The 6,907-nt window shown below is 53.7% G+C and overlaps 1 protein-coding gene across 1 annotated transcript in view; it reads left to right on the top strand.

Annotated features, from left to right (window-relative positions):
- Positions 1-3,209: 3,209 nt before the first annotated feature.
- IFNAR1 (interferon alpha and beta receptor subunit 1) overlaps positions 3,210-6,907 on the top strand; it is a 24,252-nt gene continuing 20,554 nt past the window's right edge. Inside the window, exon 1 of the mRNA XM_027909448.1 lies at positions 3,210-3,261. The gene's annotated coding sequence lies outside the window, so the exon portion shown is untranslated. The remainder of the gene's footprint in view (positions 3,262-6,907) is intronic.

Below are 6,907 nucleotides of genomic sequence, written 5' to 3'. Positions count from 1 at the left end.
ATTCCGATGCCTGACCAGAAAGATAATCCTTCCTGCTCTTCAGCACAGGTAAGGCCTGTGGAGAGCTGGGCCCAGTGCTGGGAACAGTCCTGGGAGGACAAGAAACACTCTCTGTGAAGGCAGATGATCTTGTGTGGGCTGGGAAAGGAAGTCTGAGGGCATCATAATGTGACAGGCTCCAAAGTGTGAAAGGCTTCTGAAACCAGGAAACTGTTCACCTGTGCTCCTTGTCCATGAGAGATGTGAAAGCAGCGACAAGATTGCAACAAAACAGAGAGAACAAAAGGGTTTCTAATGATGAAACCAGAAAAAAAAAATAAAAAAAATAGAGGAGACATTGCCTGAGAAGGTGGATATAAAACAAAGCCCACTGGAAGGGGAGGATGCAACAGGGCCCTCCTTGGGGCTGCACAGGGACCCACGGGGGCTCCCTGAGGACCTTCCTTCCTGCACCTGTGTCGTTACACTTTTCAAACGAGCTGAAATGCTGTGCTTGCCTCTTTTATCCTGTTCCAGAGCTGGCATGAGAAGAAACCACCAAGCGATGTCTCCTTTGTCTGTCAGCCAAAGGCAATAAACCCAACAGGGCCCGAGTGGCTCAGCTTCCCCCATCACAGGAGTGTTTGGGATTGACACCCACGGCCACCGGCGCACGCATTGTCTTCCCTCTGCCTGTGTGCTGGAGATAGAGCTGCTCCTCTCCCACCTTGGAGCAGCACCAGCTTCTGTTTCTTTCTTCTACGACGTCACCCACGCAGTTGTATTCAAACTTACCAGAAGACAAACTGTAAATATTGGGGTATGTTTAGGTCAGTAAATACCTGTACCAGTAACAAAGGGGTGACTCAGTTGCAGTTCACAGAGAGGGCCAAAATGGTTACACTGAGGTGTGGTTACACAAATAACTTGCCTTTAAAATGTTTCCCTGTCAACTGTCTGAGCAGCAGTAACAATTTCTCATGGAGTAAATCTGACTCAGGCTCAGAAATGCCCGGCAATGCTCTCCCCCCTCAGCATCGTGTTATGGCCGTGAATTATCTTCTCCAGGCTCAACCCTAACAGGTCAGGCAGTGATGGAGCATCCCAAGGACAGGCTGAGGGAGCTGGGGCTGTTCAACCTCCAGAGCAGACACTGAGGGGACCTCCCCCAGGTCTGGGGGGTCTGCAGGGAGGGGGCAGAGGATGGCCCAGGCTCTGCTCGGGGGGGCCCAGCAATGGCACAAGAGGAAGGGGCAGGAACTGATGCCCAGCAAGTTCCACCTGCACAGGAGGAAGAACTTCTTGGCTGGGCAGTGACCCAGCCCTGAACAGATTGTCCAGAGGGGGTGGAATCTCCTCCCTGGGGATATTCCAGAGCCATCTGGACACGACCCTGTGCCACGTGCTCTGGGCAGGCAGGTGGGACCAGACGGGACACTTTGGGCCCTTCCAGCCTCACCCATCCTGGGATTCTGGGATTCTGAGAGCCTGAAATCACTGCTGTGCCCAGAGTACGTGGAGGACCTCGTAGTGACAGCAGCCAGGAACATCTTTGTGCAGCAGTGTGGCTGGAAAGCCTGTCCTCTCCTCAGGCACCTCTGTCATGTGTCTCACACCCAGAGGGCTGAGGGCACAGACCTTTGCCTCCCACAGTTTCAAATCCTCCTCCCTGGGTACACTGCTCTGACCACTGAGGAGCTGGTTGCTTTGAGGGGGTGGGAAGTGAAAGGTGAACCCCCGACTTTACCTTCCCGAGCCCTGCAGCTGGGCATGAAAAACACGAAACAAAAAAGGAGAAGATGAGCTCTTCAGTCTTATGATCACACTTCTGGCTGCCAAAAAGGGAGCTGGGTCCAAGCCCAACTTCAGGGGCTGTAACATTCATTTAATATGCACTGAGCATTCAATCAAACAGGGCAGGAACAGGGCACTGGATGGGCTTTATGGTCCCCTCCAACCTCCAAAAATTTGGGATTATATAAGACACCAGGTGGGAGCTGTGCAGCCACTCACCCTGCCCTGCACAAACCAGGACACTGAGCACCAACCCTGCCAGCCCACACTGACAGCAGGGTTAGTTTGTGTTCCTTGGCCCACAGCCAGCACCCGAGGCTGTCGAGAGCGGAGGCAGTGTGGGCAGCCCTGCCCAGCCCCTGGTTCCTGCCCACTCAAGGGCTCAGCCTGGCCTTGGGACAACCTGGGACAGCTGAGGGACAGCCCCATGTGCTGGGTGACTGTCCTGACCTGCTGCCCTGTCACAGAGTGGGGCAGGGCTGGTGGAACCTGGAAACACCCACAGTCATGGGGCTTTCCAGAGCTCAGTGCCCAACCTCGCTCCCTCTGCCTCTACCTCTGCCTGAACCGGCACCTCAGTGCCCTCGGGCTCATGGGCTGATTCTTAGAACAGAATCATAGAACTCCAGAGTGGTTTGGGCTGGGGGGACAGTAGAGATCATCCAGTGCCACCCCCTGCCATGGGCAGGGACACCTTCCACCAGCCCAGGCTGCTCCAAGCCCCGTCCAACCTGGCCTGGGACACTTCCAGGGATCCAGGAGCAGCCACAGCTTCTCTGGGCAACCTGTGCCAGGGCCTGCCCACCCTCCCAGCCAGCAATTCCGTCCCTATATCCCCTCTAAATCTGTTCTCTTTCAGCTTAAAGCCATTCCCCTTGTCCTGTCCCTCCATCCCTTGTCCCAAGAGTCTCTCCAGGTCTCCCTGGAGCCTTCTCTTCTCCAGGTGAACCCCCCCAGCTCTCCCAGCCTGTCCCAGAGTGGGGTCGCTCCAGCCCTGGCATCGTCTCCGTGCCCGCTGGGTTTGTGCCACGGGCTGTTCCCTGCAGGGAGGGACAGGAGTTGGACTCCACCATCCCCTCGCATCCCACGAACTCGGGATATTCGGTGACTGCGACAGCTCCCTCTGTCCCCGCGGGACGGACGGGCTGGCTGCGAGCTCGGTCACACCAACCCGCCCCCCGGTCCGCCCCGTCCCCCGCCCCGCGATCCGCCCCGGGCCGGCCCCTCCACGGCCCGGTCCGCCCCCTCCATCGGGCCCCGGCCCAGGCGCTGCCGGACGGGCCTTCCGGCGGCGGAGCGGGCGGATGGAGCAGCGGGGATGGAGCAGGACGGAGGAGCAGCGGGGATGGAGCAGGACGGAGGAGCTGAGGGATGGATGGAGGCAGGAGCTGAGCCCGGGGAGGCCGGAGCGGCGCTCGGCCGTGCCGGGCGGGGGCTGGAAGGGGCTGCTGTGCCTCGTCCTGGCCGCGCTCCCGCTGCTCTGCGCGGGTGAGTCCCGGGGAGCCCGGAGCGGATCGGGGGGGCTGGCACGGCCGGGATGGCTCGGCCCGGCCCGGCCCGGCTCGGCTCGGCTCGGGGGCTGGTGTGTTCCCCTGTCCCCAGCAGTTTGTGCCGCTCCCGGCGATGGGGACGCCGCTCGGCGGGCCCGGGGCGGTGCCGGGCTGTGAGAGCGCGGCTCGGAAATGTCGAGTTTACGGGGGTTTCGTAGAATCCCAGACGGGTTTGGGTTGGGAGGGACCTTAAAGCCCACCCAGTGCCACCCCTGCCATGGGCAGGGACACCTTCCACCAGCACAGCGTGCTCCAAGCCCCGTCCAACCTGGCCTGGGACACTTCCAGGGATCCAGGGGCAGCCACAGCTTCTCTGCCCAACCTGTGCCAGGGCCTGCCCACCTTCCCAGCCAGCAATTCCTTCCCAATCTCCCACCTAACCCTGGCCTCTGGCAGTGGGAAGCCATTCCCTGTGTGGTGTCCTGGCGACATCCTGCCCCCCTCCTGCCGTCCCACTCTCCTCTCCTCATCCCCACTCGGGGCTCTGCCACGCTGAGGCTTTCACGCTGTTCAAAACTCGTTTGCCCCGCACTTCATTCACCCACCTCACACACAGCTCACCGGCAGCGGCTGGGAGAGCTGAGGAGGAGGCAAAGGCAGAGCTGACCTGAGGCCTCCTCTTATGCCCTGGAGCAGCAAGAAACAGCTACTGCACAAACCCTTTTGTTTAAAGGGGAACTCGTATAAAATACAAAGCTGGCAAGGAGGGAGAGGGAGTTCTGCATGGGCAGGGAGTGACAGGACAAGGGGCAATGGTTTTAGACTGAAGGAGGCCAGGGTTAGGTGGGATATTGGGAAGGAATTGCTGGCTGTGAGGGTGGGCAGGCCCTGGCACAGGTTGGGCAGAGAAGCTGTGGCTGCCCCTGGATCCCTGGAAGTGTCCCAGGCCAGGTTGGACGGGGCTTGGAGCAACCTGGGCTGGTGGAAGGTGTCCCTGCCCATGGCAGGGGTGGCACTGGGTGGGCTTTGAGGTCCCTCCCAACCCAACCCAGTGAAATGATGCACCACCACAGCCAGGCTGGGATTCTGCTTATGGAATTCAAAGCAATTCCCTGCTGCAGTGCCCTGTCACCTGCTGTTTGGCAAACCCAGCAGTTCTCTCTGCTGCTCCTGGATAAAGCTGTGGCATTCCATGGATTTCTAGAGCCTTTCCTGGGGTCACATGTGCTGGGCCTCCCCTTCCTTCTTCTGCTTCGAAACGCTGACTTAGAGTTTCCACTGGTTCCTCCACGCCTTTGTGTCATAAATGTTGAGCATCATGTGCTGCTCCCTGGGATTTCCCCTGCGCCATCTCCCCAGGGGGTGTCTCTGTGTTGCCAACGCTTGCTTTCTTTTGGGGTTTTTTTAATATATTTTGTTATATAATCGTTGTTTTCAACCATATTTATTAACAGTATTGCTTTAAATATTATGAGTTAAGTAGTGCTGTTTGTTGATTGGAACAGTTTATGTGTTTATTTTGGTTTATTGCAATTTGGCAGGGGAAGGAAGTGAGCAGTTGGGTAAAAGCATTTCTGCTCTTTAATCTCTTCTTTCCATACAAGTCTAATCCCTTAAAATGGTTTCCTCAGCAACAAAGTGTCATCATGCTCTAAGTGAACAAACAGGAATAATTTTAAATATCTGGCTTTTAATCATTAATAAAATAAACCTAAGGAGTCTTGATTTTAGCTATTACTTTGCATATCTGGTTACTGTCTAAATCGTTGAATTTCTTGCTAATTAAGCAGAGAAATTCATTCCTGGTTAGTTATTCCTTGGGATTTAAGAAATTATTTTGGGGAAGCAAACACAAAACTTACTGAAAACAGGGAAATGTATGAAAGGATGGGTGGGTGGATCACATAATCATGTCTTTAGTACTGAGAACCAGTGCCATGTTAAATCAACCTGAACTTCTGCTATTCTAAAATAAAAGGAGTTCCAATTCCCTCTATTTTGGTTTACTGTTAGTGTAGGATGGGGAAATATCCTGGCAAAGTGGATAAATCCTGCAGGAAGCAGATGCAGGGGTACTGAACGAGGAGCTGGGCAGGGCTGGGAGAGGATGGCAAAGACTGGTCAGAATGTCAGGTCTGGCAGAAACTTCTACAGAAAATTCCAAGACATTGCTGTGTTGCATCTTTTTTTTTTGGGGGGGGGGGGTGTTTTTCTGTAGAAAGCCCCAGAGGTATTGGGGCAGTGCTAATTAGAAGGGAAAGGTTGTGTGTCTTATAAATTAGCCTTACATGAATTCATTTCAGCTGGATTATTCTGATTTTTTCTTTACACTGCTTCAAGCAAGTTCAACCATTTGGAAAGAACAGACAAGAGAGCAATAAAATTCCTTCAGGAAGCTGGAAGTTCAGCTCAGAAGGAAAACTTAAAGAGTTGTTGCTGCCATTCAAGTTTTCTCTTCGTTATGAGTCATATTTAATATAGTTTTTAAATATGTCTGGCATAAAAAGTCATGTGCTTTAGTAACAAGAGACAGAAGGGACAGGGGGTGGAACTGGATGAGCTTACAGGTCCTTCCCAGCCAAACCATGGGATTCCATGAAGTCTGTAATGAATTTATATAATGGCATTAAATTTTCTGGTTTACTCCCTTAATTCCATATAAATGTATAACTTTTTGGCCCCCCTTTTTGACTCGTGCTGAGCACTGGCTGCAAGTGCTCACATTTACTGAGCACAATGCTGACCAGTGTAGTGAAAATTCCCTGGGAGCTGAAGGGCTTTGCCTGAATCACCGGCACAAGTTGCTTTTGATGCTGTAGTGGGTGTTAAGTTGATTTTACGGGTGATGCCTCTGAAGAGCTCGTTTCTGTTTGTTCATGTCCTGCCCCGTGCCACTGAAAGCGGCTCTTCCTGCCTGGTTTCACCTGCTCTGGGGAGGATTAAAAGGGGATAAATGCCAAGGTGGAGCCCAGCCTGTTCAAACTGGCACGAGGAAGCTCTTGGAGAACTTCCCTCGACCTGAGAGCTGTGACCGTCGTCTCTTGGGCCTTTCACCACAGCAGTTCTGCAATGAATCCCTCCTAATTTGCTTAAAATGATTGGGGGGGATACTGGGAGGGAATTGCTGGCTGGGAGGGTGGGCAGGCCCTGGCACAGGTTGGGCAGAGAAGCTGTGGCTGCCCCTGGATCCCTGGAAGTGTCCCAGGCCAGGTTGGACGGGGCTTGGAGCACCCTGGGCTGGTGGAAGGTGTCCCTGCCCATGGCAGGGGTGGCACTGGGTGGGCTTTGAGGTCCCTCCCAACCCAAACCATTCCAGGATTCCATGATTTTAACTCACTGTGTCTGATCATACTCCCAGACTGGAATAGTGACTCTCCTTCCCCATGTCATATTGTTATTAAAATATCGCATTTTAACGATGCTGTTTGTCTCCAGAGGGAGGAAATGCTGATTTCCAGGGGTATCTACAGCTTTAGAAAGCACTGGCTTAGATTAAAACATTAAATAGATGTCTTACATCAACCTGTTATTTGGTGTGTTTGGTTAGAACACGAACCTTGACACATTTTTCTTCCATTTTTCCAGACGTCCTTTTTCCTCTCTAATAAAAATCACCCCAAAGCTTCCTTCTGTGTAGAAGTTAA

This window comes from Empidonax traillii, unplaced genomic scaffold (assembly GCF_003031625.1).
Source record: "Empidonax traillii isolate 1590-97213 ecotype Southwest subspecies unplaced genomic scaffold, ASM303162v1 scaffold2139:size67343, whole genome shotgun sequence".
NCBI classification, from domain to species: Eukaryota; Metazoa; Chordata; class Aves; order Passeriformes; family Tyrannidae; genus Empidonax; species Empidonax traillii.
Note: the sequence above shows the minus strand (reverse complement) of the source record. Positions and strands in the feature narration are given on the sequence as shown.